Source organism: Hirundo rustica, chromosome 6 (genome assembly GCF_015227805.2).
Source record: "Hirundo rustica isolate bHirRus1 chromosome 6, bHirRus1.pri.v3, whole genome shotgun sequence".
Lineage (NCBI taxonomy): Eukaryota > Metazoa > Chordata > Aves > Passeriformes > Hirundinidae > Hirundo > Hirundo rustica.
Window position 1 is genome coordinate 45993884 of NC_053455.1, and position 19593 is coordinate 46013476.

Here is a 19593-nt window from a genome sequence, read left to right on the forward strand (position 1 = left end):
CCTGACAAATTTAACCTAAATGCATCAATAGCTTTGCGTTAGTCAGGTGTTCTTTCACCACCTTATTTTGGTGAAAACTTTGTTTGCCTGAAGCTTGGAGAGATTATGCAGGTTTTGTACTTCTCTGTAAAGAGTTTCCAAGAACAAGGGGAATAACAAGAATTCTTATCCTTAGCTTCTGACAAGGATACTCCAAGATAATTTTCTTTCTTCAGTAGGGGAAAGTCTGAGGTTAGCTTTTCCAGGTAAGTAAGGTGACTGGCAAATGGGCACAGGGATGTGAAAGGTAATAGAAATGTAAATGTATGAGTGTATCTGTTGTGTTTTATTACTGAGAAGTATGTAGTAGAAAATACCAGAGGAGGATTTTTATTTCTTTACAAATACTCTTTATTTCTTTTAAATAAAAGTAAACCTTTACCAAATTATATTAAACTCAGCTGCATCTAATGAACTAGTGCAGGCTCTTCTTAAATGAGAATATATTTTAATCTTCTAAAACGTATTTATATAAATATATTCATACTGTCTTTATATAGTGATATTGATACTTTCAGGAAGTGTTTATACCTTCAGGAATTGATGCCTGATAACAAAGTTCTGTAGTTTGGTCAGGCATAGTGACCCATAGCTGAAGACCGAGCTGGGCAGAGCACAGGGGCTACCGTTCTGTGTCCTGATCTGATGAACTAGCATGATAAATCATCTGCTTCCACTCCCTGTAAATCACAAGGTATCAATGAAGGTTTATATGGGTACGCGTGGTTTGTTGGGAGATAAGTTACTGCTAATCCTCTCCCTCTCCTGTTGTGGCATTTGAGGAAGGGCAGGTCCTGAGGAGCAAACTTTGAATTTGGCTGTTGTTTTCTGTTGAGAATGGGAGCAGAGGTTGGTGTTTTGGCTACAGACAGTTCAGCGAATCACAGTGAATTCCGTCACCATGCAGAGGGATGTTATTGAATGAGGAGAGCTAATGGGACTATGGAAGTATTCACAGCACCATGGGAAATGAGAGACTTCCCCTGCTGCCATGTTGGTGTAAATTGGCAAATTCCTAATGAAATTAGTAACCCCCTAATAATTCATACACTGGATCTGTGCACAGGGTGTGCTGTACCTCTCAGAGGTTATGTAGCTCCTCTTTGCAGAAACAGTTTTTAATTGCTTTAATTGGTCTGGACAGTAGATACCTGATTCTACCAGTATGTCTACTGCTAATGAAATCTGTGGTACGGAATCATTATTTATAAGTAGTCTATTTTTAACAGTGCTGCTGTAACAATTTAAATGCTCTGAGCTCTGTGTACCCTGATGGGCTTTTTGTGTATGTTTATTATATGGGAACAGCTGGGTATTTGAGAACACAATTTGTTACCAGGGTTTCTCTAGGTGGTAAAACTATATGACTGTTCCCCTGACTCCGTGGAAGTTTGTTATGAAACCAGACCCTGTTGGATCCTATTCATAAGAAATTGTGTAAAGGGTATGTCATTCTTCTGGCTCAGTAGTCTTCTCAGCCATTGCTGCTCTACATGTTGACCTGACATTGTGGTTGGAGAGATACCTGAAGCAGGTGGTTTTTGTAGGTTGTCTGTCAGGTTTGTCAAGAGCAAAGACGTTTAAAACGTAATTTCCTGCAGAATGATGATTTCTCTTTTGTGATAGTTGCCCTTTGCTCAGGGCTATTCCCTTGCTTTTGTTCTCTTTCTGTGAACAGCGTGCTTAAATTGCAAGGTTGGAAAGCCATGTTTGTAGATTATCTTTTTGTCCTGATGCCAGTGCAGGGCACTGTCTCCTTGTGTCGGTTTACAGATGTGGAGACGACAACTGCATGAGAATTAGTGTCATGTAGCAAAGTTTGACTAAAAATTACAGCTATCTAATGTCAGCTTGTAGTGTGTGATTTATGGGGCATGGGGACAGTGGCATTGTCTTCTGACCTTTTCCAGTGGAGACTGTATAACCCTGTGTCCTTACTGTCCTGCGAGTTGGTCTTCCTGCTGCCTGCCTGGTGGATGCAGACGCCATCACAAGACTTCTTTCCTGTGCAAAGTGTACAACAGCCATGGGCCTGAATAGGCACGTAGAGCATCCTGATCCACTTGGGATGCATGTGTTACGCATTGTCTTGAATTCAGTAAGCTCTCACATGCTTCACCCTGCTGGTGTTCTCTTGCATGCTCGCAACAAGCACCCAGGAATGTAATGGTTGAAATTACTTGGGCCTTTGACAAGATTTTGGCTGTTTCATTGCTACAGGATTTCTTCTGCTGTGTTTTGTGCTAACACGCTTCAGCACAGAGGTCCTGACTGAAAGGCTGTCATTGCTGTCTGAAGGCCTGTACAGGCTAAATTACAATGGTTATTGTTACACACAAGTTTTGGAATGGGAACAGTAGAAGCTCAGAAGCAGTAAACTACTCTCTACTTTTTTTTTCTTTTTTCCAATTAATAATCCCCAGCACAACAACTAACCCCTTCCCCCACCCCTCTGCAAACTTCTCTAAGTGAACAGAGAAACACAGCATGTACAGTGCAGTTGATTTTTTTCTGCCTTGCTCCAAGACTTATCTGATCATCATGTTCTCAAAAGATATTTTAAAACTGCTGGCTGTTATTTAAGGATGCTATTAAAGTCCTTGCTTTGGAGAGTTTGGATAAATGTAGAATTAAATTTAATTAACCTTCATCAGTCTTTCTTTCTGCATGAAAAGGTGACCTTTATAAAATGCCATTTACATACCCAAGAGCCTGGTGCTTGCATTTTTCTATGTCTATATAGCTATATATAAATGCATATTAAAACATGTTTATATATGTTTTAGATATTTAAGGACCACTTATTATGAACGTTGGTGTTATATATGCGGACATATATTGAAAAACTGTGCCCAGTGGTAGGCTCAGGTTGTTCTACGTATTATGTAGTTAACCAATTCCCATCAGAAAAGGGATCCAGAGCTGATGGATTCATCTAGGAATCAGGTTGTAGCAGAGTGTTTAGAGGCATTGCTAGAGGACATGAAGATTATGGAGTAGCCCCTGTATGGGTATACAGTAATAGAAATTCTCTGGTCCAAAAAAGCATGTAAGTTTAGCAAGCTGAAAAATGTGAGAAGACTGTGGCTGAGTGGGAAGATGACTGTCCAGGTCACATTGCTTCACTGCATTTCTTCTGAACCCCAGTAGCAAGGATGCTGTTCCCTAGACTGACCTGTCTTTTCTTGTTCTTACATTCATCACTCATTCACATGATCAATTTTTCCTGTTTTCTCATGTTAGGGAGAAAGAGAGACTTCTTAAAAGCTTTCTTCAACTAAGGGAAGTGTGAATAAACACAGTTTTTGGAGACTGTGAAGTCTAATATGCTTGTTAAGTTCTTCAGATTGAATTTGTCTTTAATATGCTCTTGGGGTTGGATTTCAAATGTATTTAAGTTTCCAAAGATGTGAACAGATGCTTAGTAAAATTTTCAAAGCTTTTAACTTGCTTAGGTGCTTTCGAAAATTCCTTTAAATGTCTGTGTGCCTTTAATCTCCTCAATAACTTTGCAAATCCTTAGAGGCTGTTGTTCAGCATTCAGGACTTGAACAAGGTCTGGAGTCCCTGCCTTCTGTCTGTATTTCTGTATTTATTCCAGCTGGGAGATTTGGATGCTCACTGTAACTTTGTAAATGCAAATGGGTCCCAGTCTTAAATCTGACCCTCAATAGTGCAGGTGTAGGATGTTCTCTGAGTAATTGTTTTAGACACGGAGGGCTTGTGGATTTTGTAATTGACATCTGTCCTGCTGCAAAGAGGATGTTCTGCTCTCGCTCTTTGAGAAAATTCCTTCCTTGAACAAAGTTTATATAAGAGGTTCCTTGACTGTTACAATATGCTTGCTCTGATGTACAGCCCCACACAGCCCTCACACAACCATAACCTCACTTTCTTCTGCCAGTGAAAGACATATGATAGTAACCAGGCTTGCATATTAAAGGGAGGGAATTACCTTAGTGTTGGTATCTCTGTTTTTTGCCTGCTGAGTAACTTAACAGTGGAGATGAATGGCAGAGCTAGTGCAAAAATAGTGCACTAATTTATCCTTGAAATCTTGCAGGCATACTGAGATTGCTCAGGAATGTTCCTCCATTGTTCAGAGCTGGAATTAGTCCTGTTGTGATGATAGCTCAGGGGTAGATGGCAAGAACTCTTAAGTTTCAGGCAGAACAAAAAATGTTGATGGATTTAATTCCTTCAATGTGTTTGGTTTGAATAACTTACATTTGGGCTACTCATTTTAGGACCCAACTCCCTTTTAGAACTGGATTTTGAAATCCATTAGTTGCAGTAAGCTTTGGAAGAGATTGCCAGAGTAAATATGCAATAAATACTGCTTGCCAAGCAGTGAGTATAATGAGGTTTGGTGTGATATCTGGGACCCAGTCCATTGCTTTAAGGAAGCTGCATCTCGTGTTAGAAGCACTCTCCAGTGTTTCTTATTGACAAATAAATTTTGTTGTTGTTGTTTTTCTTTGGTAAATGAGTACGAGAATGATGTCACTAAGGATCATGGAGGAAAGTCTAGCAAACTTACTGGTTTAGTAAATAGGGTAAAGGATTTCAACTTCTTTAATGCAATATGAATTTTACTTTTAAAGTGAAAATTCTAAGGACTTCAGTGTCAAATGGAATCAGAGTATGAATAAATCTTCTTAAGAAAGCTGATCTGCCAATTAAGCTTTGAGAACCAGTTGCTATTTTTTCCCAGTGATTGTTTTTGCAATTTGTAGGGCTCTGGTTATATAATAAAATCACTATTAACCCGGTTCAATAAAACCTTGCAAATGTTAAAATGATTGCTGGAAAATAACTGTCTCTGAAATTTGTACCACACACTACTTACTTTGTTCCTGATATTTGCTCCGTCATGTCTTATGGATACTCCTTACAGAAAATGGTATTACCCTCACCAGTTAGCAGTAAAAAGTAATGTATTCCTCATCTGGGACATGCACTAGATGATTAAAAGAGAGACCTTTGGAGGCTGCATTCAGTGATGCTCTCTCCTTTTTTACTTCTGATGCTCTCTGTGTCTCTGAGACATTATCTCATTTCTCCATTTCTATTATTGCGTAGTGTTTTTGATCTGTAGTATTCGGCTCTGAGACTTTTTGAGAGTTGATGACAGTTTATTTTGACAGCTTTGGAGAAAAAAAGATGAAAGTGTCTGGAACCCCCTGGAACTTTCCAGTGACCCCTGCTGCTGCTGAACTTTGTGTTAGGCCCTGGAAGGGACCTGTGTGGGACCACTGCACTTGTTCCTGAAATGTGCAAGGCAGGGTAAAATCCTGGCACTGAAAGGATCCTGTGCCACTTAGGCTTGCCTTGTCTCAGCAAGGTCTTGGAAGCTGTGCTGCCCTTAACTGTGAAGGCAGGTGACTCTTGTACATTGTGGTGAGGAGCCAGGCTGGAAAAAGGTCTGATTGCAAGGGACAGTTAAGTGCAGGGAGTGAAGGGGCGAGAGAGAGGCTATGGAAATATTGAACCAACTCAGAGCTGTTGATTTTGAGTGGGTTATTTGTGCTTTAGGGTATGTGGTTTTTCAGTAAAGTCTCATCTAATTTCTGCATAGAATCAGGTAGCTTGTAGTTATTTCTGTTTCTGAGCTCTAGATAAGCACATTGCTCTGCATGCACAAAGGTATTACTTTATCTTGGAGTTCACCTTTGCAGAGTGGAGAACTGTTCAGATTCTTCTGCTCAGTGTTTCCTATTTTTCTGTAGCCTTTCTGGTGAAAAAGGGTGATTTTTGTTTTGGTGGGGTTTTTTAAAAAATTTTTTTCCCTTTCTCCCCTCCTCACCTTGGTGGAATCCACTTCCCTTCTAACCTTGAATTATTCTACAGAGGTGCCTTGGCTTCAGATCCTGGTTCCAGGAGTATGACTGGGATATTGCAGGCTGTCACCTGTATCTCATTTCTAGGACATTGGCACCTTGCTGAAGAGGCAGGTCTTGTTGATTGAGAGCTGCTGTTCTGGTTCATCTGCCTGCCAGTGCAGTGTCACTCCATATAGGATCTTTTTTTTGACTGCCTGCAGCAATAACTCAAGATCTGCCTGCCATCTGGATGGCACTTCCCACAATATAACCTAGTGTTGATTTTTATGTTGGTTGATTGTGTAATGCTGTAAATACATATGGCTGTGTATAACTTTTGCCTAACAGCTGTAGCAGTGAGAACAGGGGTTTGTGACACTGAGCAGACTTTTAGCTCTGTTCCTAATTTGTGAACTAAGGTGTAAGGTGCTTGCTCTCTTTGAACGTAATTTTTTTTTTTTTGGCCTGATTTGAAAACTCTTAAATCAGCATAATTTTTTTTTTAACTCTCTAAATACATTTTGAAAAAGGAAAGGGGTTCTCTGATAGCATTCCTCTTATGCTGCCTATCTTCATGTTGGTGAGAAGTCTTTACATGCAGCTGCATATGTGCATGGTATGCTCAGACATTCCACAAGTGCCCTGCAACATCAGAGAGAGATTTGTGCATCCTAATGCAGCTGCAGATCAGGGCTCTAGCTAAGATGGGAGTGTTTCATCCCAGCAGGGGTGACAGATTTACTATTGGCAGTGTGATCAGTCACACCGATGACAGAGGCTCTCCAGAGCTGGCAGAGGCCATGGGTCACTGCATGTTTTCCTGCAAGACACACACTTTTATTGTTGTAAAAGCTGTTGAACTTTCTTGTTTTTCTCTTGTGCTAGGTTACATCCCAGAACACTTGGGAAACATGTGGTTCTCATTAAGTGTTTCTCAATAGCTCAACAACAATCCCTAGCTGGTGGAGGGCTGCGGTAACAAACAGAGGCTACAAAGCCAAAGCGCTGGCAGGCAGCTCACCTATCATAGACCTCTGCATTGCCAGCCTTGCTCCCCGGTACTTTGAAATGTTGCTTTTTTTTCCTTGTGTCTTGGTGTCCAGCAGGGGAATGGTGTCAGATGTTAGCAGCAAGAGGGAAATCATGAGGATGCAGGAGGTCCATTCGTGCCTGGTTATGCAACCATGGGATGAGTGCATGATTTTTAGAAGAGAACCGTGTCTGATCCTTCAAGGACGCTTGGTTGTCATTTCAATGTGAAACATATGCCTGTAGTTTGAAACTGAGGACAACGATTCAAACCAGAAATGCAGAACCCTGATGGCAGCTGTGATCTCTGGTGGCAAATAAAAAAATTCAGCAGCCTCTCTAAATCTTTCATTGTGTGCTGTTTTCAGGTAGCTTTGTCATTGGTTGCTATAGCTGAATTGGTTACTGGTGATTTGAATACACTTGAATAGAGACTGAAATGACACCCATTCAGTACTTTAATATTCGTTTCACTTGAATTAATTTTCCCCGTTACCTTCTCCCTTCCCCCACCTTTACTATTTCGAATGCTGCTTAAGCAAAAGGGGACTGGGAGTAAGATGTATTTATCATATTGTGTCCTGTATGTAGCATTATCTAATTTTTAAACAGAGTCATTACTAAGTGGCTGTTCTTGGTCAGTGAGAGCTTTGATGTACAAAAAGTATTTTAACACTAAAAGATGCAGCTAGGCATTCTTTTAAAGAAAAGACAGGTCCTATGCCATTTTGGTTTATAGAACAAGCAGGTTTCTGACTTCCCCACCTTGTTTGTAGCTGTAGAGCAGGAAAGAAAAAACCCTAAGCTTACTTTTCAACTCTGTTTTTCAAGTGAAGTATTGACATTTGGGGAAAATGCAAATAGGAACATTCACACTTTGGTACTTAATGAAAGCAGTATTTGATACTCTGCTATATTTGTAAAGCTTGAGTTAACCTCAAAAGTCAAAGCTGCATTATGTGTGCAACTTTAAAAAGAGCGTTGTATCACTGAAATTTGGGGTGGACATTGTTCCCTGGAGTACTTGAAAGGTTACTGGAATGTCCTAAATAGAATATGGAAGAATTAGGTTGTGATACGATTCCTTTTAAAAAAACCTCAGAAATGTAAAACTAGGTTTCCATTCTCAAAATTAGAATTAAGTAGAGATACTTCATGTTGCTTTTAGGTAATAAACTAACTGCTTTTTACTGGTCTCTACCGTGAGGACCTCGTTCGTTTGTGTTTCAGTGCAAGCTTGGGGGGGAAGGAATAACAAATGCCTCTGTCATGGCTTCAGTCCAACAAGATATATGAAATCAACATTAAAAGCCAGTACATCAGTGGCTGTCTCTGGCACGCTGTTCTGTTCTCTGAGGAAACTGGTTTCTTCCCACACAGGGAAGATGAATTAGCTGTGTGAAGAAATGGGTTTCTAGGATATTTTTCTGCAGTCAGCAAAGTGAAGTGAGATGATAGCATTCAACTTGTTTTGCTGTATTTAAGGTTTTGAGGTACCTAGACCTTGAAATACTCAACATCCAAATAAGCTTGCAAGAACTGGTTTGTATTTTTCAAGCTCTGGTAAGGTGTGTAGGGGGAAATCAGAGCTGTACCAAGTAAAATATCTTCAGCAAGGACAAATATTTCCTTGTAATATAATCAGAGCACTTCATGCACAATGACTGCAGCAGGATGTGTACAAAAGTATCTTGTACTGCTCCTTGTCTGTAGATCTCTTAAAAAACTGTTTGCTTGGATCACAAAATCCTGCCCCTAACGTGCCAGTGGTGTGGTTAAAGATTTTCTATAATTCTGAGATGTTGGACATAATTACAGAAAAGTCTCCATTGGAAATATCTTGTTTGCACCTTTGCATAACTGATGGTGCTTAGTAAAAATTATTTTTCCTTTTTTTTTGTTGACTGGAGATACTTAACCTACCTTTAGGTATGTTTATTGCTGTCCTGGTTTCAGCTAGGGTAGAGTTAATTTCTTCTCAGTAGCTGTTACAGTGCTGTGTTGTGGATTTGGAATGAGAATGGTGTTGGTAACACACAGGGATGTTTTGGTTTTTTGCTAAGTTGTATTTATCCTAAGTCAAGGACTTTTTTCCCTTTGCATGGGTGAGGAGGTTTGCAAGAGAAACTGTGAGGGAGCACGGCTGGGACAGGTGACCTGAACTGACCAGAGGGATGTTCCACACCCTAGAATGTCATGCCCAGTATATAAACTGGAGGGTTTTGGCAGAAGGAGAGCTCACCTGGGTTCAGGAAGGAGGTTGAGTGAGCGGTGTCTCACAGGACCCTTCTGTTGTGGGGCTGCCGAGGGTTGAAGTACAATGGGAGCTGATTGCTGCCACAAGAGCACACAGCTGGCAGAATCACACCAAGCAAGGCTCCATGGTTCCTATCCTTATGGAGATTGGTGATCTGGAGAGCCAAGGAGCGATAGCAGGACCTGTTCACACTTTAATAGTCCCATATGACCAGTGCAAAAATCTAATGGAGAGCGGAGTCTGAGAGACTCATCGTGGCTTGGATGAAGTCACTGTTCCATGTAGGATATAGAATCATGGAATGATTAGGAAGGGAATGGTAGTCTTGGACAAGGGTTTGTGATGCACCTCACAGGGGAGCATGGCTAAAGTTGCATGGATGTTGTCACAGAATCAGCCTGGCCACTTTGCAAGCTGGCTCGAAGTCTCCTTAGTGTTTGTAGGCATTAGAGGATAGATGTTATCCTTGGCACGTGCTCCTATAATTCTGTGTATTCAACAGAAAAACGTCACTTGGTGGCTATGCTGTATAACGTGTGCCTCGTGCTGTCAGCAGGGCTTGCAGATATATTTACAATGCAAGGGCAATCGGAGGAGTCACCCACACAACTGAAATGTTTTCAAGAGATAAAGGCTATTAAACTGCTTGAAAAGACCAGCTGGGTCTCTAGAGGGTGAAAAGCCAATTTTGACCTTACAGAAGTTTTACTTGCTGATTTTACAAAGGAATTGTTAGCAGAAGAAGAAGATAAATCTATAATGGAATTATTTTCTGCTCTACAAAATGTACCCAGTAGCAATATCCACAGAAGTTGCATGCCCCTTAAGAAGGAAGTGGGAACCAGAGGGTAAAGCGTGCTTTCTTCTCTTCCCCACTGGTTGGATTTTGTGGAATCCAGCTCCTCACATCCATATTTTTTTGCATTCCCTTGCCTGGCAGTGGGACTGTCCCATAATATGTGAGTTTGATTGCATCTGTGATTGAGGGGGAGGGTGGATACTGTACTGATCAGACTATAACATTTGCATCAGAGTGTTGTGAATGTACTGCTCTGACTTTCTCTTGTAGTACCACAAACGATACCATTTTCTAGCATTCTTATTCTGGGATAATCATATCAATGGCTATGAACTGGAAAGCTTTCTCAGTGAAATGCTATTTTGCAGTATTTGGACTGATTCCATCAGTGCAAAATGACTACCTTGTTTAAACATTGCTTATTTTTTATCTGAAGGAAAATACTGCAGTTTATTTGCTCTTTCTAAGGTGGTATTTTTTTAAAACATATTGATGCTTTTCTGTAAGGACTATTGCTCATATCCATTGCAAACCTTTTGCTTCATTCCTGTGATGGTTCTTATTGAAGAGAAAAGATTCCTACGAGCCTTTACTGGCACAGTGGTTAGATGGGTGCACCTAATAGGGCAATGGAAGTGTTTGTTCAGGAAATATCCTTGTTACTTGAGAAATTGGCTAAAACAGTGCTTGCTTTTGTATTAATTCCCTGACGGTGCTGCCAACCAGTGTAAATATAATTCTGTTTAGCAAGTGAGAGGTGAGAGGAGCTTGTTGAATTTTTTGATGTTCTCTCCGTGCTCTAAACTGGAGTTGTTGACATGAGGGTAGAACTGAGTCATGTGAAGGGTCTCCAGTTGGTGACTCGGGGTGTGTGTATGAGGATTGTTACTCTGACAAAGCCTCTGAAAATTAAAATACTCTGAAGCAGTGCATTATGGTTTTTACACTGTCTTGTAGATGCTTACTTAGAGGTTACGGAAGTAGTGCTCAAATTTGATCATCTGCTAACTTCGTTCCCATTTCAAAACTGGCTGACATGTTCTCTGTATAAGTTCCCATGTAATTATGGCCAGCTAGAGTTGCTGAGAGACTCCTGGGTATGGAGATGAAGAATGTACTACATTGCCTGGTTAGTTCAGAATACAAAATGCGGTGGCTTTTGACTACCATGGCAAAGGCATTACTGGTTAAGCAGATTCCCTAAATCTGACTTCGCTTGCAGGCAGGGGCAAAGGGATGAGAGCTGTAATTAGAATCACTTCCTCTCCCTTGCAGCATGCTGCCTTGAGCCATCTCTGTAGCACAGGATTTATGTCTTTAGTGTCTGTTGCTCTCACAGAGGGGGTTAGGATGTGTGGCATGAACTACTGCACGAGTCTTGTGAACTTGTTTTCGAGCTATGAGAGCGCAGGATAAGAAGAGCTATCCTGGGCTACCAGACCAGCGTCCTGCTGCGTTCCATCAGCATGATAAAAGAGGCGGTGGGCTTCAGTCTCCTATTCTTTCACTGCTTGCTTCTTCTCAAAAAGACATCAGCCTTGGGCTCCCTTCTGGTAGCCTCCATGAGGGGATAAAAGCAGGTCTTTCTCAGCTTGTTCTGCTGTGTACTTTTCCCACTTGCCCACCCTGTCTCCCTGGTTGGTCGGTGTTTTCTTCTCCATTGAACCTTTAGACTGTTAGTTTATTTTATCTTGCAGACACAACTGAAGGAGTTTCCAAGAGGAATGTATCTGAGGGATTTTTTTTCTCTATTTCTCTTTCTTATATGTGTCTTAATTTCCATGTATTGGTATATATTCAAAACCAGTAATTCAGGAGGCAAACAATCAGGGAAATGAGTCTGGGATGTTTTTGTGAGGCTATTCATTAGAGTACCCAAGAGAGGTGTTATCAAAGGTGTGAGTAGGACATACCTTCTTTGTTGCATTAACATTGTTTTGCTGTTAGTGTTTGTGCATTCAAGTAATGAAATCCAGGAAAACATCATCGCTTCTCCTCAGGTCAGGGTGAATAAAAGAAGAATCTGTCTGCAGCTAAAGTCCTTCTTGACCTCCTGTGGTGAGAAATGACTGGACACACTGCTCTTGAAAGGAAAGATGTTACTGGAGTCATACTCTAATGAATTGAGACATATGAGTTCAGTTCTTCTGCCATAAATTTCTGTGATCATGAGTAAGGTTCCTAGTCTCCTGAAAACCTATAAATGAGGTAAAAAGGTTTTTTCCTCCCAGCCTCAATTGTTTAAATTGTGATGTCTTTGAGGCAGGAACAATACACATTGTATAAATGCACAGGAGGTAAAAGGGCCCAAGCTGTCCTGTCCTGTCTGCTGCCTTCTGCTAACACTTTTGTGGTAAGTACAGCAGCACTGATGTGGGAGAGACTGAAAGAAGCAGCCAGGTGGAATGACATTTTTGAGATCTGTGAATATTTATATATATATGAACATATTTATATAGAGGGGCATAACAGAATGTTTTTTAAATTTTAGATTCTGAGAGATTTTAGATGTAGGAAAACATTTTTTCCCTCATGAATTCAAGCTATGCCTTTATTCACATGCTTTTAAAAAGTGAGAGAATTTTAAACATTATAAAGGCAGAAAGGAGAGCTGAGGGGTTCATAGAGGAGGCAGGGAGGATGCCAGACTTTATGTTAGGGAAAATAAGGAGAGGAGAGTGGTTTTTGTGTCTACTTTTACTGAAGGCACTCCATGTGGATTGGTGTTAGCAAAGGCTTTACTCTGTGTGCGTCACTGCTTTGTAAATGCTGGCAAATAACACTTACAGACTGCTGGATGCTGTACAGTGCTGATCTATAGATGGTTTTTCTTTTTCTGTAAAGGACACCTCCAATACTAGCTGTATTTGAAGGCATAGAAAATAGGTTTGAAAAGCTACACACAGCAGCTGTCATAATTTACTGTAATAGCCTGCTGTTTAGGATAACTAATGAGTGCGTCAGTTCCTTGGATATGTTGAGCCAGATCATTAATCAGTATCAACTGACCTTGCTTCGTGGAACTGGGGGGACTTCCATGCGAGTTGGTACGCATCGCCTACTTTGGGAGATTAATGTCTGGAAAGGAGGTGATGTAAAACTGCTGGCTGGATTTCTGTTCATTGGAGGTGAAATCCTGTACCTGGCTTAGTGTTGGGAATATTATGGTATTGGCGTGTCATGGAAAGCATGGACTAGTTACAAGGAAAAATTTGTATTTCTAAGTTTGGGTGCTGTTTATTAAGCTTCTCTCCCGCTCTGTAGAACTTGAGCAACTTGGATCATTTAATACTTTCACAACCTGTCTTGTAATGAGGAATTATTTCCAGACAAGTCCTGAATTTGCTTGACTTCCTGTGGCTGACTTTTGGCTTTTGTTTCCATCCAGCTGTGAGGTATCATCCTTTTGCTTTATCCTCCCGTGAGCTGCCTAATGTTAAAGCAGATCAGAAGTGAGAGGATGTTATCCTCATAGCAGGAGTTTACTTATGTCTTAAGTGACGCAAGGTTTCGATACACCCAAAGTGTATTTCTTTAGTGTAGTCTCAGTGTAGATAGCATTTCTTATAGTTGCAAATTAAATCTATGTTTTCAACAGAGTAGTGCATTCTAGTGTAGTAATGGATAGGCATCAGCCAGGCATTGAGTGCAGCATTAGCTGTACAAAGGGAATAACAACGTGCACATATGAAGTATAAACCAGAGAGTAGTTTTAGATTGTGCCAGGCTGAAGGTGAGTCAAAAGAGCAAAGGCAGATGGCAGAAGCTGCTGGGAAGAGGCAAAGATAAGACATCATCGTTATTGACTCATGGGCTTGGTGTGATTCTAACAAGAAATATGCTGGTTAGCCATAATGCTGTAATGCTACTAGTGCCCGGTGAACAGCTGTTATCCCTGCAAGTTTAATCTCCACCTGTAGCATTTAATCTACTTTGCCAGCTCTTGTGTGATTGTAGCAAACTGCAAGACAGAAGGACAACCAAAGCAAAGTGCTTTAAATTTCTGTTTTCTGAGGGTGGATACTTCTTTGTCTTCTATGAATTTCTGAAGCTCCACATTTGACTCTCTGTCTCATCACAGACTTGTGTGGAGCTTGGCCTTTTTTAAAAATATATTTTTTTATGTATATATGATATATTTTTTTTCCCGATTTTCCCCCCCTCCCCCATTTCTTGAAGTATATGCAAGCAATTACTTGTATGCTGTACTGGCCAGTCTGCCTCAACCCCTGGAATTTCCTGAGGTAAACATAGTAAGGAGATATTGTGATGGATGGATTTGAAGGGCAGATCTTGGTTGCAAGACGGACCAATAAGTTGAAGTGCTGTCTCTATAGTGTGTGAGAACTGAGGGGCAGAGAAGTGAAGACTCAAGCCCTGTTGGTAACCCCTTTACCTGTGTAATAGGGATCAGGTCAGGAGGTAAAGAACTGCATGTGCTGTCAAGTTTCTTTAGCTAATATGCTGCAATGTGCCATTGCTGAAACTGATTCAGCACAAAACTTCTGAAAACCATTAAATAATTTAAAGTTGTTGATTCTGAACCCAGGTAAGGTCTCCTGACCGAGTATAAAATATTCCAGTGTATTTGCAGTAGTTTATGCCAGCTTACATTTCTACAGCAGAACTTAAAGCAAACACAGAAAGTAATGTTGATTTTTTTATGAGGTGCATTTGGTTTTCCTGAGGCCTTATGGTGGTAAGGTTCCCATTAAATCTGTTTCTTGAATCCTTCTCCAGAGGGAAGATGTTTGGGGTACCAGCAATACGTATTGTTTTTTTTAGTATCTTTGGTATAGAAACTTAGTACCTCGGTATTGATTTAGATGCTTTCTAAACTGTGCAGGTAAGTGTGGGTGACAAACTGTAATTGATCCTGTCTGAAGGTGAGAATTTGCCTCCTGTGTGGATCACAGATTTTCAATGTATTGCGTGCATCTTTTCTTTACTAAGTCTCTCATCTTGTCCCCGGTTCTGGTACGGGTGTGTTTGAGAGCGTTTCTCTTTGGACCATGTGAGTGCTGCTGTCCTGTGCTGCGCAGTGCTGTACTTCCCGCGCTGGGTGGGTCCATGCAGTGCCTGCGCTGTTGCCGAAGCGCAGCGCTCTGGAATTGCTGCACAGCAGCTCTTCATTGACCAGCAGTGCCTGCCGTGGCTGCAGCGGCTGTGGCCCGGCCAGGAGTGTTGTTTGTAGTGGCTGGCTGACGGGCTCGCAGCGATGCCACGCTGCTCTGCCAGCACGGGGGCCTGGGGCACAGCCAGCCACTCGGTGGCCAGATGGAAGAGGGGAGCAGAGGGAGTGCTGCAATCCGAGATGGAAAACTCGCTTGGATTGTGTGTTTTGGATGGTTGGTTTAGGAGGGTGAAAGATCAAAACTTGCCCTAAAACCACAAATGTGTGTGTGGTAACTTAAAAGTTGCCGTGAATGGCAAGGATAGGAGAGGTGTGCCTTCTCCCTGGACATACTGTGATAAAATTTGTATGATGTAATTTACTGTTTTGGAGACTTTCTGGGAGGAAAATGTGTCTTGGCATATCCACAGCAACAAAGTTAAGGTAGCAGTTGTCCCCAAACAAGTGAATATTTTGCAGATATTACAGTATTAGAAAACTCAGAAAAACTCAGAACTTCTCAAGTACTTTACTCATTGGTTGAGGTAGGAAATTAATGATGTATAAACAGTTGTTGTTACCACAAAAATTTCCTTTGTCTTCATTGCTGATTCTTCTGTCTACCTTGCTCCTGCACAGGTGCTTTTAAAAGTTTGCTCAGGGCGTGTCTATGGGAGAACATTTACCTCTTGCTCTCTGTGGAGCTGGGTGCTCACTGGGAGCATGGTGACACTTGGTTCAGCTCCCAGCTGTGCAGTAGACTCCTTGGGAAGGTCCCTTCTGTCTTCCTGCTCTGCGTCTATTGTGTATGATGTCAGGACAGCTTGAATGTTGCTGTGAGTCACTGTCATGCCACAAACACCACTGTAAGAGTGTGGTGTGATCCTGCACCTAGGTAGTGAACCATCAGTCAGCTCAGGCAGCGCTGCTCTACCCTTGCTTAGAGGGAACGTGGAGAATGCGGAGGATCCTGCACTTGCTGGTTTTGCCATCTCTGTGGTGTCTCATGTCACCCATAACAGCATGGGAAGAGTAGTCCTTATGCTTATAAGGAGGACAGAGGGGCAAGTGTGTGCTACTGGGATACTGTAAGAGGTGTATCAACTCTTTGGGAATAGTAGTATTTCCTTTGGGAAAATACCTTTGGTCTCTGTTTAAAGGCTTACAGTTGGCTGTGTTCACCGGGAATATATTTCAGAAGCTAAGTACCTGTCATATTTTAAAAATGCCCTATGTTTCCCAAGCCCAGGAACAGTTTTAAGAATCACTGGATGAGTATTGGAATCAATGCACTTAACAGTGCTGTGTCCATATTTGTTTGTGTGTGTAATCATAATCATAGATATGCAATTAAACGTATTCTCTGAAAAGAAACCTCTTCAATGGTGAATTTGAAAGAATGACAGATCAGGTTGAGATTTAAACTTTCCCTAACCATTTAATAGCATCTAAATTAAGAAATATTTGCTAGTGCAGATTTGGCTAGGGCTTTAAAGGAAAATGAAAGTGCTCGAACCACAGGAAATCAATGGCCTAATCGTCTGGAAAAAGAGTTCATTGCAGTGCCAGGATAACATGTGAGAGCAATAGCCTATTCTGCAGGTGTAGGGAGAATATTTGTCATTGAAGTTCTGCAGCAGAGGCAGTTCCATGACAGGTAACTTGTGAGGTGGTGAGAGTGATTGGGAGTTGAGAATGTCATATATAGCTTGTGTCAGGGAGGGATTCAAGAAAGACTAAATGAGGGACAGTGAGATACTCTCTTTATTTTGGTAGAAGCAGTCACATTTCCTTACTTTCTTTCATTATAGATAATACTCTTTTAGGAACAATTTTAAATGCAATTTTAAACCTGCTTTCTTCTCTTGTTGAGGTGTAGACACCTGGGGTAGCTGGATGTGCAGCTCTGGTGGGGGCTGCAGGTTGTGCTCTGGGTGGGGGGCACGGTGGGAGCCACAGGCAAGGGCTGTGACCTGGTGCCAATCCTTTGCACAGCTCCCTGCTGTGAAGGGACTTTGGTCCCAGCAGTGAAAGTCTGGGGTGGTGTGAGTGTGACTGACAGTGGCTTCTGGATGGTAAGACAGGAGAGTTTCCTTAACAGCAATTTTCTTCCAAGGACAGTAAAAGTTAAGCAAATAAAAAAATCACAGCCAAACAAACAAAAAACCACTTCAACTTTAATAAAAAGCAAATCCACATATAAAATGGGAAAAAATGAAAATTACATAAATGTATCATTTGTTGCATACCTTCTTAGTTTAATGAATGATGCATCTTACTTAACAAATTTGCACACTGAACTTTAGTGTACGGGATATTTTAATCTAAACATCTATATGTTTTATAGTTACTAATCAGGGAGAATCAGCCCTTTTTTTAGGCATAGCAGCTAAAACCAGAAACCAAGTTTAAAGCTGCAGACCCTAATTATGGTTTCATGTTTTGAACTTAAAATAATTTTGAGATAATTATGAATTTTGAAAGTATTACTATTATGACCTGCAGTAATAATTTATCTTAATTATGAATGAAGAGTCAGCATTAGGAAGCCTTTCCTTTTTGACAGATACAGAAGGGTGTCATGGGAGCTGCTCCTGTGCTCTCTGGTGAAATGTTGCATGTCCTGCAGAGATCTTCCTGGGATCTAGAAACACTAGATACAAAGGCAGACCTTGAAAGTTATATGACGGTGAAGGAAAGCAGTGATTGATGCAGGGAGACCTTCAGGGGTCGACTGTGTTTCCTCCTTTGTTTAACTGCTTGAGACATAACTGCCCTGGACTGCACTGGGACACTCTCATCCTTCCCAAGGGATGGATTGTTTATGTTGCTGATTCTATTTAGAATGGCCAGGGTATGGAAGAATGTAAAGGCTCATGTTTTTGCTCTGTATTTGGGAATAAAAGTCATAAAAATGAATGCTCCTCTGCATGAGAATAGAAGTCATAAAAGCAAAAGCTCCTCTGCATGAGAAGAATAGACCTTGTTAGTTGTTAGGCTGAGACTTAGGAACAGCCAAAGCAGGATCACAGATCTTGCAGCTATCAGTGCTAAGTGCTGAGCACAGATGACTCTGCAGGCAGAAGCACAGGATGCAAATATTTAACAAAGCCTTTTTCAGGCTCACAGGAGGGATGCAGAGTGCAAGTGGATGTTTAGAGCAGAGTGCCTGAGTAACAATCTGCTGTTTGCACTAACTCTAATAGAAGTTACATGTGCTCATCAATTGAGGAGCTGATACGAAAATGGGCTGCAGTTCCAAATCCTGGACAATGTCAAGAATAACTCCAGAAGGTAATATCAATCCAGTGGTTTCCAGAGACAAGAGTGAATTAATGTTGCAGGAATACAGTTGTCAGGGTTAATGCTGATCTAAGGAGGATAAAAATAACATATAGCTCAGGAAGTCCTAAAATAGGAGTGGGAAGGGATTAACTATTTATGTATTCCCCCATGTTTTATATATATAATATACATAAGATACCAGCTGGAGATAGCTTATCTGGCAGATTTGCTGGGGCTTGAGTGCCTGGTGATGGCTATGGGCATGGCAGGAGAGTAGTCTTTCCTGACAGCATGAAGATGTCTTGCATCAAGCAGTAGAAATTGAAGGAAGAGATTTCAAATGGTTGCAAGTTGTCAAGTGGAGTTTCGTTTGAGGGGGGACCGTGTGGGCAAAAAATACAATGTTACCTTAATTAAAAAAAAAACATAAATAAAAAAGCTGGGGTGGGTAGGAGACTGGTGGGTGGTGGTACAGAGAAGAATCTTGCTGACATTTCTTTTTGGTAATTTTCCTCTTAAAAGCAAGAGCAAGCAGTACTCACGTCTGCTTTAAAATATATTTTCCACAGCCTCTTGTGTTTAGTAGGACTTCAGAGAATAGCTTTTTTTTTTTTGTTTTGTTACAGGCAGTGTGTGCCAATACAAGAGTTCAGTCAGTCAGTAAATTTCCTGAATTAGTTGCAGTAGTTGAAAGCAGAGCAGAGACTGAAAAAGGCCCCATGCCACTGGGTGAAGGTGACTGTGCCTAATTTGTGTGGTCCTGGCAATTTCTGTGTATTCTCTACAAGGCAGGGAAGTTGAGTAGTGCTACACATGTATGTACTGTGTGCTGTTGTGGCACAAACTGGAGCATTTCTCTGCTGTCCCTGTTGAAATCCAACCCTGGGTGTCTGTGACTGGTGGTAAGTCGCATAGTAAGGCTTCATGGGAAGACCCACACAGCAAAGCTTTTTAGGATCAGCACCGAATGCCATTGATGTCTCTGTTGATGATGATTCTCTTTCTTAGGATTGCTGTCCAAATGACTGCAGTTGGGAATTTATCACAGTTTGGGTGTTGCCTCAAAACAGGAAGGATGAAGCTGTTTTCTGGTTTAAGGGGAAGAAAAAAAATTGTTGATTGAGCTCAGATAAATGAAAACCCAGGCAATATTAGTGCATCATGGTACCAAACGTTTCCTGCCATGTCCACCCTTTGCCTTCAAAAAAGCCACTAAGTCTTTCATCTTTGTGCTTTGCAAAATCACGGA

The 19593-nt window shown here is 41.2% G+C and overlaps 1 protein-coding gene across 6 annotated transcripts in view; it reads left to right on the forward strand.

Moving 5' to 3' along the window:
- TSPAN4 (tetraspanin 4) overlaps positions 1–19593 on the forward strand; it is a 416847-nt gene that overhangs the window by 43478 nt on the left and 353776 nt on the right. For 2 of the 6 annotated variants that reach the window (XM_040066848.2, XM_040066847.2), the window contains exon 1: positions 9903–10106. The exons of 3 other annotated variants lie outside the window; for them this stretch is intronic. The gene's annotated coding sequence lies outside the window, so the exon portion shown is untranslated. Of the gene's footprint in view, positions 1–9885; positions 10107–19593 lie in introns of those variants that run through there. One more of the 6 variants, XM_058420909.1, reaches the window with a different exon arrangement.